At 37.8% G+C, this 13,853-nt stretch overlaps 1 protein-coding gene across 1 annotated transcript in view; it reads right to left on the bottom strand.

The window, feature by feature from the left end:
• The window catches only part of dlgap3 (discs, large (Drosophila) homolog-associated protein 3), a 224,162-nt gene extending 211,548 nt beyond the window's left edge, over positions 1–12,614 (bottom strand). The window contains exon 1 of the mRNA XM_048201512.1: positions 12,381–12,614. The gene's annotated coding sequence lies outside the window, so the exon portion shown is untranslated. The remainder of the gene's footprint in view (positions 1–12,380) is intronic.
• Positions 12,615–13,853: the final 1,239 nt, after the last annotated feature.

Below are 13,853 nucleotides of genomic sequence, written 5' to 3'. Positions count from 1 at the left end.
TTTTTTTTAAACAAGGCAACTGTAAAACTATACAAAAGTAAAACAGTGGTTCATAAACTGATTAAAACATGTTCTACTAGTCTTGTTTTTGTGTGTTAAGTACAGAGATCAGAGATGGGGAAAACAACAGGCTGAACAAACCAGGAGAAGGCAGACTCATTAGGACGGACCTAGACTGGAGGTGGTGGGCGAGTGCAGAATTATGTCTAAATTAATTTGACCATCATGGACAACATCTCACACCCCCTCCATGACAAGCCTGTCGGAAGGAACAGCAGTGCAACATGGAGCACAACAGAATGTTGTTTGTGTCTACTGCCAAAAGAAATATATGAAAAATCTGTCCAGTGCAATGTGTATTGTATTAACACTTCCCATTCTTTTTGTATTAACTTGTGTACTGTATAATCTCTCTTAAAATATTGTAGATCTTGTGGTATCACAACACAAGTCAGATTACACAAATTACAATTTGAGTAAAATCACACCAGCTGACCAGCATGCTTTCAAGCAAGAGTCATCTACATAATGAAGGAAAATGTCAGTTCACAATTAAGTTTGAATTAAAATTTTTCCATGAATATGCAAATAAGTCTCCGCCTCCACTCAATCACACTAGCTTGGACTACCTGATCCACTCAGTCAATTGTAGTAAACGCTACACAATGGCAAGTAGAAATATTGCTTTAATTCAGCCATATATGTTTGAACCAGAAACTCTTTCAGAAGAGGAAGAGCAAATTATACAGGGAAGTCGATGTATGAGAATGATAATGAGTTTTATGTATCGCTTTCTACAACGTCAGAGACATGATGGTAATTGATATGAGAAATTGGCTTGACTACGTTATCAAACAGCTAATAATGTGTTGCTAATGTTACACGAACCTTGTTCTCACTCACCATCTGAGAGTCAGACAGCTGCCTTCTAAAAATCAGCATGCTTACAAATGCTTTGAACATCATAGAAAGTCAGTGGAGAAAAGCCCCGCCCCGCACGTTGACTGGATTGGTTACGTTTGTGAAAGCAGGATACGCGTTTTTGAGGCTGTCTTTGGTACACTGCAGTTTTAAGGAGAAAATACTCCAGAATGGTGTTGACTGAATTTGCACATGGTTTGTATTAAAGCATATTAAATTGATTCTCACCACAGGGGGGTCTTTAAAAATATTAATAAATAGTAAATGCTATAATATATATTACTAAAATAACACTGGCCCCAACATTCAAATACATTTTTGACATCAGCGTAATTACCTTTACAAAAACTGACTTTCAAAAATAAACCTACACTGAGAAATAATCAGTGGAGTAAAATTAGTTGCAGTGTGTGTGTGGAAAAGAAAAGCAGAAAGAAGGAGAGACCTCAAGGAATATAAAGGAGATCAAATATTCCATAGCCTCAATCCACCACACTTCATGCTGCATTCCAAACCTTACTAAACGGCCTAGTGGCTGTTTAAAACCTCGTCTCTATATCTCCATGACTGTCAGTAACTGGCAGTATTAATTACAAAGGAGCTCTCATTGGTGCATGAGGCACAGTATGCTTAGGGCAACTAAAAAGTGATCAACTCCTTTATTAACAAAACATCTTTTCACCTGAAGAACCAGCTAGGAAAACATTAAAGGCATAAAATCCAAACAGCACCATTTTCATAGCTAAGATATTGCATAAACCAAAATGGAGGAGTCTTCCATTACATCAATATTGCAAACTTGATAGTTGGCGTATGTCACCAGTGATGCCACACAACAATGTCTTGAGGTTCCAGTGAATAATTCATCAGCCAACAACCGTTAGGCCGCCATTATCTATTTAAATCCCAGTGCAAACTCATCCCAAAGCCTGCATGTGGTGCTGTCATGGCCTGGTTAGAAAACACGGAGGGAGGCCAAGGGAAAAGACAGGAAATTAAATGTTGAGCGAGACTGCAGCAGGATCATCTTGGGTCTGCTCCTTTCTATCATTTTTCCCATCTCTCCTTGTGCCCTCTCTCCCTGCTCTCCTCAATCATTCATTCATCTTCTTCAACATGTCATTCTTTCATCCTGAGTCATTGAGGCAATCTTTCTCTTTCTCAATCCATCCTTTTCCAACCCGATCTTGTGTTTCATCTCCTACGTACCTCCCTTTGTTTCCACTTCCCTTTCTCTCTCTGATCTTTCCAATCATCCCCTGTAAACAGCAGGTGAAAAACCTCCATTGAGCTTTAGACCACAAGCATGAGAAAATGATTAATTGTAAGCTACAGTGGGGTTCAAAAGTCTGAGACTACATTGCCGTTTTTGGATATTTTTTTAATTAATTATGGAAATTAAGCAATAATGTTTAAAAAAAAGTTTCAACTGTCTTTCCACACTGAAAGCAAAAATGTTGCATAATGCAACACAATAATGTAGTCAAAAATACTGACTTCGGTACCAAGTCGGTACTGAAATTTTAAAAATGTGACATTTTGGGCGCTGTTGAGTGGATTCGTGAACACCTCTGATTGGCTATTGTGTTGACACGCTCATCAGGTATGTCTGTGATTAGCTACAATAATCAACACTTCAAAAACATTTTGTAAATAGACACCTTTGACCGAGCGCTTACACAGATACACATGGGAGCCTGCTTTCAAATGCTCCCGCTACAGCTTTCAAACACTTCCGTGTGTTTTCAAATGCTCCCGTGCGTTGATCATTGTAGCCAATCACAGACATATGTTGAGCATGTGAACACAATGGCCAATCAGAGGTGTTTAAGAATCCACCCAACAGCGCTCAAAGCATCACATTTTTAAAATTTCATTACCAACTTGATACCGAAGTTGGTACTTTTGACAACACTACAACACAATCACAACTAATTTAATGAACAGTTATGCAGAGCAAGATTTCGGACCAATGAGATTTCACTGTGGGCGGGGCTAGATTTTTTTGTTTTTTATGAAAAGTGTGGTTCTACCACATATACATTTACTTATATTTTTTACATAGATTTACATAGATACATAGACGTATTGAACATATACATATATATACATACATATATATATATATGTATATACATATATATTTATATATATATATATATATAAAATTCAAAAACTATTCAGATATTTCTGAATATATTTTTACTAGTGGGTGCAGGACACTATAGTTCATTTATGTAAGTGAGGATAGCAAAATAAAGTAAACTGTGACATATTATTACCCAAAATTCTTCAAACAGAGGACTACCAGTAACATTGATAAAAATTTGGACAGAAAATCCTGTTGCTTGTCATAACTGCTTAGGACAAAAACATGGAAAAGATAGCTTTTGTGTTCGTTCTTTATCATTGTGCATCTTAGACATTCGTGTAAATAATTTGTAATGTATTAAATTCGAAATTACTCTAAAATGCAACCATCTTCACTCGTAGTCTCAGACTTTTGAACCCTACTGTGTATTAACAGACGACAAAGAGCCCTTTGGGACAGTAATAATCACATTTCTGAGCTGCAATCTGAGATGCAGGTGAAAAAGGGTTCAGACCATAAGTGCAGGGCAGATCTCATAATAACAACATAATTAGAGCGATGAGCATATCATCTCATAAGTCTATTGATCCATGATTAAAACCATTTATAAAATCCAAACCCTTTGCAGAGCAAACAGAGAGAGAAGGTATAAAACCCCACACATGCATGCACACAAATGAACATAATCACTCTCAATCAACATAATTCAGTGAATGCAAAAACGTTAATATGTTTAGAGTATGCAAAGCTTGTGAAACAGCAATAACAATCATGCACAGCCATGTTTCACTATATTCCCCCACCCTTCCAGTTCCTCCCCTCTACACTCTCTGCACTCGTTCTTCATTCACTTTGCTCTTGTCTTCCTCTGATGTGTGTGCTTCTCTGCACTGTGCTTCAGGAGCACTGCAGTACTCAGTTAGACCAGCTAAAGGCTGCTAGGTTTGCTCGCAAGTGTCCGCTGCTTAGCTGGAACTAGGGTCGGTGGGGCGAAAACTAAGGGGCGATGCAGAACCAGATCACAGAGAATATACAAAATACATGGGCAAAAATGTAATTTGTTTTATCCATGCAGATACATTTGTACCAATTATCCACTGCGTCTTTAAGCTTCTAGCCTTGTATTGATGTACCCTGATGTATTGGACTCGTTTGATGCTTACAAAAATCTTTCCACATATTACATCATTATTTTTTTTTTCTCAAGTGGATCATATGTGCTTCGCTTTTTCCTTTTTTGGAATAGACAAATAGGTTTTGAAGACTACACGGTTGTGCATGATCATTTCTGTTATGGATTATCAATTAACCTAATCAGGATCTTATATTTTTAACATAGGGAGCTTAAAAGTCTTGGTATTTTCTTTAGAGGAATCAAAATATTTTTTTTCTGTCTTTTCTTGATTGGCCTTTACAGCGAACCACCATCGTAATTATAATAATTACTTACCACTCAAACAATGCCTGCCAACTCCTCATGTGTCTATGAATGGCACTTAGTCATTGGCAAAGCTGATCAGAGCCATTCCCACCACCCAGAATAGCAAGTCTTAATCATACAGAAAAGCAACCACATCATCAGGCAAAATGGCAGCACCTTTCCTGTAAATGTTAACATTAGATCCTGACATCACAGTTCCATAAAGAACTTTTCATACTTTAGATTTCAAACTTGATGAATATATTATTATTTTTATTAGTTTTTTTTATTTTATTTTTTTATTGTGTACTAAAGAAAAATGTTACACTAATGAAACATTTTCCATATATAACATTTGAATAATTTGTTTGGGCTTCAAAATAAAATCTACTACATTTAATTCAATAAGGTTACACTTCATTAAACTACAATGAATTGTAGTTGCGTTGCTTCATTAAAGTTAAAAGCTATTATATGTACAATTATTATGTAAAATAGTTTAAAGCTACATGCTATAAGCTATGTAAGGAGTTTTATGAGGGAGAGAGAGTTCGAATGAGCTAGTGTGATTACCTTCATCTGATACAGCATTCATTCTTCAGTTCAGTCTCATATTCATAATACGCTGAGGAAAGCGATATCTTTGTTGTAGTATCCTTTCAACGGTTATGGGGATTTCCAATGACAACACTGGTCCGTTTGGTTGCGCTTTACAAGGTGTTGTTGAAAATATAGAGTACCCCAGGGATGACGTGTTTTTGTAGGCCAACCCGGAAGTTAGCGGCGCACGGGTTCCCTCGGTTGAAAGCCTATGCATTTTTCCCATAGACTTTTGGAAAATCGCAGTAAATAAGCTCTGTGTTTAACAAAGAGTTATGACACTTACACATTTTGTCCATCAAGATAATCTTTACAAGTTAACACAACATTTATAGATTTTGAAGCCTAAATAAAGTCGTCAGATATAAAAGGCTAACAGTAGGCTATAAACGGACTACAGCACACCATGGTCGCGGATCAACGTCGTCACCACCAAGCTTCCTCAAACTTTATTTAAAAAACAACTTTATTTATAAACATGCTCGCTGATTATGATCTGCGCTGTTTATGAATACTTATCCACTTTTTCATGAGAAATGCTGTCCAAATGTCCTGTTTTTAATGATGACGTCTAAAGTCCCTGCCAAAGGAAGTAGTCCCTTTTAGCAATTTGTTAGCAACCGCCGATTTTAAGACACAAGTGGGTTATAACTGGTGTGTTTTATGTCATAGATCAAAACGTGAAAGTATTTAGAGGCTTTGTTAACCACAGACCTTATTTCAGGCAATTTAGCAAAAACACATAAAAAAAAACCATAGACTTTACGGCGTTGGAACCAGAAGTCCTAAAATGCTAACTCGCTTCCGGGTTTTGCCTACAAAAATGCGTCATCCCTGAGGTACTCTATAGCCTAAAAATAATGTCAGTCCCTTTCAAAATAAAAGTCTTTGCTGCTGACTCACCCATAAAAGACAGTCTCATTGCCATCTAATGGTGTAACAATGTAACTTTTACTGAAGTCAAAATCACAGGCCATTTACTACTATTATTTACATAAACTATTATTTATTCAACAACAATATTTAATAAACAACAATAGTTTTTTTATAAGCAATTCAGTCAAAAGTACAAAGGCAGTGTTCTGATGCAGCATTAAAGGTGCAATGTGTACATTTTAGGAGGATCTATTGACAGAAATGCAATATAATATATATAACTATGCTTTCAGTGGTGTATAAAGACCTTACGTAATGAACCGTTATGTTTTTATTACCTTAGAATGAGCCATTTCTATCTACATACACAGCGGGTCTCCTTACATGTTAAGTCGCCGTTTTGCACCGGCATGTTTCTACAGTGGCCCTAAATGGACAAACTGATCTATAGAGTGCGTTTGCTTGACTGGCTACTCTCTGCTGTCTCAGACGATGACATCGTTGTCCTGTGTTGGCCACCATAGCTTCTCTATATTGCAATTCGCAACCTCACCACTAGATGGCACTAAAATTTACACACTGCACCTTTAAGTTTATATAAAAATTAAATTATAAAATTTGTGAAGTTATGAAACTTTGCCCTCAGACAAAACTATTTGCTCTGGAAAAAGATTAATAAGACCAAAGACTGCCCTTTAGATATACCCAAAACTAATTATATCATGTTTAACAACTATAGAGACATCAGAGCCAGTGGAAAATTCCAGAAAAACTGGCCGAGGTAAGGTTATTCTTAGCGGAGTACATGAGCATTGAACAGCCGCTGACACTCTGAAGCTCACATCTCCGAAAATGTTGATTTAAACAGACAATATCTTTATAAATAAACTGCATATTTGATGTTTAAACATCTAGATTCTTGCCTAAAAAACTCTTAAAACTAGATTTCGTGACACAAAAACAGTGGTATTTGTAAAAGATTATGGGTTAGGGTTAGGGTTAGGGTTAGGGTTAGCTAACCCTAACCCTGGCTGGAAAGGCCTCTCAGCCAATCAGATTCTAGGACCAGAAGTAACTGTATAATGTAATATAATATAATTCTTGAGAAGCAGAGCATTCTTTATTGAACCATTATACAGTATAAGTCAAAGAAATGCTCTGAACATATACTTTCCCTTCTATATTCAGGAATGGCTCATAAAGCACTCAGATCCCAGTAAATTTCTTTCAAGATAAGCAAAATGGTCTTTTTTATTACGGGATGCTCAATGTGGTTTATTGTGTGTCAGAGAGAAAGCGGTTTTATGTGGCACAATAAGTACAGATCATTCTTTTAAACTTTTTTTTTTTTTTTTTTAAATGAGTAATTAATGTGTAAAATGGACTTTCCCTAAAACTATCTTCAGATGTTTTATGCACCATTATACACATAGTTGACACTAACAGTTTAAAAAAAAAAATACAAACACTGACATGAATTTGCAAATTTAAGGCAGAGCCGCTTTTCGAATGATCCATTCTGCTCGTATTTGAGTCCCAACGTGTAAATCCACGACCTCACCGGAGAGAAGCTTCCTAATCAGTGTGTCTGGATACGGCTACAGCTTTCAGTGCTTGAGTTAAATCAAGAGGAATCAGGAGCTAAAGGAGGAATCTCTGAGGGGATAAGTACTCTCTGAATCCGAGTACAGATGGGGTCTTGCATGAATATGTGTGAAAATGCTGAAGGAACTGTTCAGTGCCTTGAGAGCGTGAGGGAATGTCTGTTTAGCTGCTCCAAACGTCACAGTGGTGGTCAAAATAAAAATGGACATGCTGAGAGCCTGCAGTGTAATTCCCCAAAGGCTTCTCTTATAAATAGGCAGGGCAGTGTTAAGGCAATGGTCTATTGTGGAGGGAGGAAAAGTCTCCAGTCTCAAATCTAAACTAAACCTTTTTGCTCTCATTTATCTATAATAAAATGAAATTTAAAGTGGACCTATTATGCCCAAAGTCCAAAGAATAGGTTTTCATGCTTGAATGTTCAAACACACATTATTTTTCACGTTTTACATTATTGCAGTGCCTCTCTTGGCAGTCTGTCAGTAACGATCTGTTTAGTTCCGGTCTCTATGAAGCCCCTCCTCCTGAAAAGTGCAATGTGCTCTGATTGGTCGGCTGGACCAGTGTGCTGTGATTAGTCAACCGCTTCGAGCACGTTTCAGAAATGTCACGCCCCTTACCATAACCACCAGTTTCAACACACGACTAACGCAACCCAACCAGGCCTCGTCCCTTTTTTTGCGTAATCCTTGAATATTTAAATGAGGAATATTGTGAGGTGTGCATTCCTGGAAGAAAACCCAAGACTACTGGAGGCATTTCAGGGAGTTCAGAAACAGTGGCTGCATCCGAAAACTTAGGAAACTTTTTTTGCCTCGCTGCCCGATCAGGCAATGACTTTGCAGGCAGTGTTTGCGCATGAAGGCACCTCACTAAACTGATGTCAGACAGACTTCTGAGGCAGCATAACAGTTTAATGATCTACAGCAAAACAGCGCGAACTTTGCTGATAATTAAGCGAATGTTTAAGTACTACAATAGTAATTTCTCGTTAAATGACATCAAAAGTGAAACACAATGGTCAAAAAAGTACATTAACACACAAACTGACCACGCAACTTTCGGACGTTGTTTCTCTTTGTGAGGATTGGTTAGTGGTGGCTAAAATGCATCTTTACGCACAACTGCCAGCCTGCATGGAGAGCTTCTTGAGACACCAGCAGCTTCAAATACCTGTTTGCTGCTCGACACTGGCTTTTTTTTTATAGCTGCCCTTTTAATACAATTAATTTTTTTGACAGGAACTTTCATTAATAAGCCTTTATCTGACCGAGTTCTGCTGTGCTCTAAATCACTCACAAATCTTATGAAAATTTGATAATCTCCATTCAGTTTCCACACAGTATTAGTTGTTTTCATGCCTTTTGCACAAAATTGGACCATTTCATGCTTTTCATCTTCAGAAAGATCTTTCTTCCTCCCCATATTGCATGAGAACTGTGACTTGCTTAATAATGTGGAACAACCTCTTAAGGCCACGTTCACACTGTCAGTTTTTGGGATTGACAACCGCATTTACTTACAGGTGTGAGTCTTGAAATGTCTCGTTCACACAGCAACTTACTGTAGTGTCTGGAACACTGTCTGTATGAACGTGCAACGAGAGTCAAGCCCGTATTCTCTTACTGGTAACCATAACGACAGTGACCAACGTAATATTAAAGATGGCGACGTCCATAAAACTGAAAAGTATTATCACTTTTCACATGACAAGAGACTAATTGAACCGCGAGTTCATCCATCAAAACTGGAGTAACCAACAGCAGCATGTAAACACGTACTAGCTGGAGTCTATAACGGTTGCATACACGTGTCACGTCCTTTGCGACGTCTCGCGCATGAAACAGCATTTGAATTTGGAAAAGAAACACAAAACTGACATGAGCCGCTCAGGTGGAGAACAGTGACTGGATCTAACAACTTAAGATGACGCACAGCTCATATCTCTGTCGCTGTAAGTTACTGAAAGCGAAACCACACACAAAACACAGACTCTCTCGCTCTGTATGACGTGACAACTAGGGGCCAGTTGTTCAAAAAGTTTAATCTGGATCAGAATGATCCAGATTTGGAAATCCCATGTTTTGCTATCCAGGATCAGGTAATTCATCTTACTTTTGTGCTGGTTTTTCAAAGAAAAATTGGATTGGATCACTATGATCCAGATACACACTTTTCCAGGTTACCAAATCTGGATTACCAGTGCTCTACGGAGCCCCTAAAGGGACATGATGATAGAGAGAATATGGATTTTGAATTAAATACAATATTTTTGTTGGATATTTACAGCTGTTTGGGGATTGTTTTATGGCACCAAAATCTTTTTTACTTTACAGTAGGTTACCGAAAGGCTAAATATGTAGGTTAATGCCTACTTCTAATTTATTTAACAGTTAAACTAATCAAGAGCAAAATAAAAAAAAATGTGTATGTATATTACATGATATAAATGTTGTATTTTTTGACCAGTTTTAAAGTTTTACTACATTTTCCTCCTGGAATCCACCTTGAAATCCTACCCCCTGTTGGGATCAGGATAATCCTGTTTTTTTGGATCAAAGTTATCCAAATCCTACTGACAAGTTTTGAACAACACAAACTGAAGGTTTGATCCAGATTAAAACTAGGATTGGATTCCGTGATCTAATCTGATTTCAGAATCCCTTTTTCCTTTTGAACAACCCATTTTCAAGATTTGATCCAATCCAATGGCCGAAATCCGATCAGATTACTTTTGAACAACTGGCCCTAGTTGTTCAGTGCCGTTCCGTTCACACAGCGCGAATATTCCAAGAATGCGGTTGTGAGTCCTGAAAATTTACAGGTGTGAGTTCGGTTATAGAATGCGGTTGTCATTCCCGTAAATAACCGTACTGTGTGTGAACGCAACCGTATTAAGGACTTAAATACAGAACTGACAACCGTATTCTGCCGCTGTGTGAACATGGCCTAAGTAGGGTTTCCATAGACCTGGCAAATTATTTTGTCTGAGATTGATACCATTTATCTAAAAAGACATGGATAAATAAACAAACAAACATTTTCTTAGAAAAACTAAAATCTGAATGTTTATTGTACTGATATGTCACTTGCATAATAATTTGGAATGTGGTGTATTTTTTAGCTCAACCATCACAGAATGAAAAGCACAGGATTGTGAGATATCAAAGGCAGAGAAGGATACATCTATGCTGCCTTTAAAAATCGATCAGATGAAGGTTTCTCATTAGACAGGAAATGAAGATATTTGGATTTGGACGTGCCTTGATGCCTTCCTACCTTTTAATGCACCCTCCGAAGGCAGCATTTTTCAGTTTTCGGATGCAACTCCCTTTGGAATAACATTGTGCTTTGTAACTTTGCAGACCTTTTATATGCCCAAACAGCAACATTACACACTAAAGAAAGCTAAAAATGTAAACAAGCATAGGACCCATTTAATTAGCATGTATAAACTGAAAAACAGAAGGATTCCAAAGTAACCTCAGTGATGGCGAAAAATCCCCCCAGACTTTAACATTAAATAAAACACATAATCCCAAACACATAAATATACTTCATTATCTCAGTCTTTTTGTGAAAATGAGATGAATTAAACGGATTTGGAGGATAGAAATAACCAAAGCGTTTATCTTGGCATAATTAGCTCTGATCCCTTTTTTCCTTCCCAACAATTAGGTATGTCTTTCCTTTTTCCCCCTCAAGCACATGCCGCCAGAGCGAAATGAATCAAACACAGCGGTTCACGTGTCATTTTTCTAAATAAGGGCGAAATATAATTGAGTCAATGAGCAGTTAGTTAACCTACTTATTCAATTCGCCTCTGCTCAAGCTGCACATGCAGAAACTACACAGCACACTGGCAAGCCAGTAACACCAAGACATCAAACAACAGCAAGATCAATGCAAATGATCTTGTGACACACATGTATCATATTTTGCCACACTTCTTATGTATATGGAAATAGGCTGATGATAGCTGTGTCACATTGAGAATTTAATACTAAATACTTATTTGCAAAACACCTCTTGACGACCCTGATCATCACAGAAGCCTTTTTCTGATCCTATATCAAATGAACTCTCCACTTACACACCCCATGGCAGTGATCTTTCATGCAATAAACTGTGTGAGGAGACATAATATTTTAATCATTGCTTGCTCCCAGAATCTGCTCTATGATTTTTGTCCTGCAGGTCACATAAGCATACGGCCTTTTTATGATGAAACCACAACTCTATAGGGCTAAAGCCTTTTCATATGATGTGCTTTGTCAGTCTAGTTCAATCTGCGGACCTCTAACATCCATCTCAGACCGTAATCTGGTTCAACTGAGTGTGATGCCGCTTAGCGCATCCTTGCCCAGAACATGCTTTCACGGTCAGCAATCAATTATTCATTAACTTAAGTTGCTCCAAGGTTCAGAGGTCCCCGATCAGCCCTCAAAGTGCTGTGATTCGCAACGCGTCTGCGTGACCAGTGCTCCGTGACAAAACTTCCAAGTGCTGTCAAGTTGCACTGCTGCATTTAAACCCCTGTGAAATGAAGCCGGGTGGACCGGTTCATTCAGTACATGTACTCAAGATGACCTAGTCATCTTAAAATAATAAAACATGGGAAAGGTATCTTATCATGCAGTAAAAACCATGCTTCCAAACATGGGCAACATATCCTTTGAGACATAACCCTACCCCTAACATCAAAAGCATGCTTATAATGTGGGTATATCATCCTAAAAGGTAAGTCACTGTGCACTGTGACAGCTTCCAAGCCATATTTGCATATTATATCCAACTTGCAGGGGGAAAAAAAACAATAAAACACGCAATTCATGCAATGCATCAAAGACGCACCGGCATTCTGCTTACCTTGCGTTTAAGTTAGCAGGTCAGACTCGCATTCCCGTACTGAAAATATTCAATATTCCTCCGGTCAGATTGTTCGTTGCGCGTGCGGACGGTCCGTTTTACTCGCCGCTGTTTGAGATCCTGACAGCAGCGCTCAGGATTCCCTCTGTCCCAGCCTCGCGTTTCCATTGGTCCGCGGATCTCCCCGCAGCACCTTACCGGGAGGAGGGGCAGAGAGAGATGCGCTCTTGCGCGCGACAACATGCAAATACATCCGAAGAACGAATCTGCTTCTTAATGAATGAATATGCTGGTATGTTATAGTGGTTTAGGGATTGTAAAATGAAGGAATAAATTCAGCGCGTGCAATGTGATGACATACGGGAATCTACAGTGCTTTGAAACAAAGGAGCACTGATGCTACTTTTTGTCCCCTTACAGTGTATTTTGGGGTCAAATTCACATTAAACAGAAACGAATTTACTAGAATGGATGCTCGTCACATTTCTGAAAAGGGCATTATAGTATAACAAACGGACAAAGCTTCTGTAATATCTGCCTAATTACGTCAGAGGGTTATATTAAAGGATATAAAAGGGAAGAAAGGAGATTAATAAAGGCATTGTCAACAGAACATGAGGGTTATAAATATAGTTGGTATTCAGTGGATTAAAATGATACATGTGGTGACGTATCCGCAGTGTAATAAAAATGACAGGGTTATACAAGACTGACTTACAGTTTTGTATAATACAATGCATCATTACGTAATTTTTCTGTGGAATCAATACTGCTAGGTAGCCTCTTTTTCTGTCATAACAAATTACTGGATAGATAGATAGATAGATAGATAGATAGATAGATAGATAGATAGATAGATAGATAGATAGATAGATAGATAGATAGATAGATAGATAGATAGATAGATAGATTCATTTTTACTATTATACTAGCCTTTTTCCCTTTTTTCATACATGAATTAATGTTTAAATTCAAATTCAAATTTATTTATAAAGCACTGAATAAAAACAACAGCAACGTTGACCATATAGTGCTGTACAAACAATGACACAATAAGACAGCTTTTAAAAAAAAATCACATCCATATAGTAGGCTAATTTACGGATGAACTTAAATCCTCTCAAGTTTTTTAAAAATACTCCACACAACCACTTGGTTTGCATCCTTTATTTTCAATTATATTTTACAGTATAGCATATTTTATATCATTTTTTAATACATATTGCCTACATTTAAGCTCATTTAACAAATATTTGAAGTAAAAGTCAAACATTTAGAAGTAATTCAAGTGTAATCAACCAGTCTCTGTTGTCCCGTTTCCACCGTAACGGCGCTGGATCTCGTGCCGGAGCTTGTATCATGTTCGGCAGGCGAACTTATAATGTCAGACCGCCGCCCTGCGTTTCACTCGTAGACGAGATATGCTGTGACTGACCCCATAACCTGTCAATAAACAAACAGTATACAGTTCTG

The sequence above is a fragment of the Megalobrama amblycephala genome, linkage group LG9, assembly GCF_018812025.1.
Source record: "Megalobrama amblycephala isolate DHTTF-2021 linkage group LG9, ASM1881202v1, whole genome shotgun sequence".
Taxonomy (NCBI): domain Eukaryota; kingdom Metazoa; phylum Chordata; class Actinopteri; order Cypriniformes; family Xenocyprididae; genus Megalobrama; species Megalobrama amblycephala.
Note: the sequence above shows the minus strand (reverse complement) of the source record. Positions and strands in the feature narration are given on the sequence as shown.